This window comes from Ochotona curzoniae, unplaced genomic scaffold, assembly GCF_017591425.1.
Source record: "Ochotona curzoniae isolate NIBS_2020 unplaced genomic scaffold, NIBS_Ocur_1.0 contig_3297, whole genome shotgun sequence".
NCBI classification, from domain to species: domain Eukaryota; kingdom Metazoa; phylum Chordata; class Mammalia; order Lagomorpha; family Ochotonidae; genus Ochotona; species Ochotona curzoniae.
Genome location: NW_024465796.1, coordinates 219868 through 222107, shown reverse-complemented (window position 1 = coordinate 222107; position 2240 = coordinate 219868).

Here is a 2240-nt window from a genome sequence, read left to right as displayed (position 1 = left end):
ACTTCTCTGTGTGAGACAGATTAAAATTCTCTTACTCTCCTATGACTTATTCAAATATATACCATCACAGCCTCCAAATTGTACCAGTAAGAACATTGGGACCATTTCCTTTCATTTACATTGTGCAACAGTGAGGCCAGTTGCCTAAACTTCCTTTCAATGTTGTGTTACACAGATAGAATTAATGTATTCAGACCTAGAAATACATGGTTTAATATAGTTACAATTTGAGAGCAAGCATTGTGGCACAAAGAGTTGTGAAACTACTTACCTCCATATGGTTGCATGCCAGCTCCTGGCTACTTTACCTGTAATCCATTGCCCTGCTAATGGATTTATTAAAACATGGCAAAATGACTCAAGTCCTTGAGTTAATGCCATCTATGTGGCAGAGTTGGATGTGTCACAAAAAGAATCCTGGTTGTGACCTCATTCTGCTCTGGCCAATGTGGCCTTTGAGGGAAAGAACCAGAAGATAGATAGAATGCTTTCTTGTGTCTCTCTTCCTTTTATTTTAAGTTTTTTTTTTTTTTTTCAAATAAGGAGAATACATTTGTAAAACAGAGAAAGTAGCAAAAACTCAGAAAGTAGCTTCTGAGTTTCAGAAGCATAAAGGGGATTAGGTGGCCCAGGCTCACATACAGCTGGTAGAAACTAAGGCAAATAGAATGTTTTGTTATTTTTCCAATTTCACAGAGTTAAAGATAAACCAAAATGCAAACTTTCTACTCTCATTTTCATATCAAAAGTTAGTTTTTCTATTTTGTGCTCTTTCTAAGCTTAAGAGTCTACTTTTAAACAAATAAAACATATGCATTTCACTAAAACAAGTAAAGAAAACCCATCATAATCCAAACACTGCAAGTAAGCAAAATTACTAGATCAATAATTAAATAAATTTTGGAGAATTATCATACGCCACTAAAATACAACAGATGGTGATATTCAACAACAAAAGGCAAACTGGGAAGCAAGTACCGGAATGTAAAATGAACCAAAGAAAACTAAAGCATTTTTGAAAGCGATACTTAGGGCTTGGTGCAGTAGCCTAGTGGCTAAAGTTGTTGTCTTGCACACCACGGGATCCCATTTGGGGGCCAATTCTAATCCTGGAAACCCTGTTTCACATGAAGCTACCTGCCTGTGTCCTGGGAAAGCAATCAAGAATGGCCTAAATCCTTGGGACCCTGCACCTCCATGGACATCCAGAGGACGCACCTGGCTCCTGGCTTCAGATTGGCTCAGCACCAGCCGTTGTGGTCACTTGGGGAGTGAGTCATCAAATGGAACATCTTCCTATGTCTTCTTCTCTCTGTATATCTGATTTTCCAATAAAAGTTAAATATATATATATATTTAGAAGTCATTGAGGAGTATAAAGAGAAGTTAAAAAGAAAAGGTTTAGAAGCCAATCACGAGTCAGTGGATCATAACAGCTGCCACAGGTTATGGCATTCTCCAGCTCACGGTTAGTAGCAGGAATATGGACACATGGAACGCACAGGACAATGACTTAGCACCACCTACAGGGAAAGCCAGAATCAATGAAGAGATGACAACTGAAAACTTGAGTTCCAAACTCTCTCCTCACTCATGCTTCCATAGTCAACCCCATATGGTCCTACTGGTGAGAGGAAGGATTCTGATTGGATGTATCTTCTGTTACAACATAGCATTTCATGGCCATCCAAACTGCCCAATAAGCTTCTGCAAGGTCAGAGTAGTATGGAATCTTGTAGTGTTACCATTCTAGGAGAAGTCATGGTTACTAACTAACATAGCAATGTAGTGAGTGTCTCAGGCTCAGTTTTCTGTGACAGTTACCCTTCACATGCACTGGCAGGAGGATGTCTGGACTCTATAAACACCAGGAGATGGTGAGTATATGGAATTAAGCATCAAATATGTGTGTATGGGAAGAAGGAATCTGATAGAAATGTAGTGAGCCATAGGACTCCCTAGGGCCAGTTCCAGAATTCAGACCCGAGTTACATGCTGTGGAAGCTCCTGAGGTTTCTATACTGGGACTTGGCAATACAGCTCTTCCTACAAAACGGGTCCATTTTGGTTGCCTAATAACATAATACCACCAGCCAGGCAATTTGAGAAACAACAGCTTTATTTTAGCTCCAAAACCGATGTCAAGTTAGTACATTTTAGTTGGCAGACCCTTAAGGTATGCTAGGCATAACATGGACTCATTAATTGGGTGCAGAAGACACAGAGCCATTCTGCCTTTT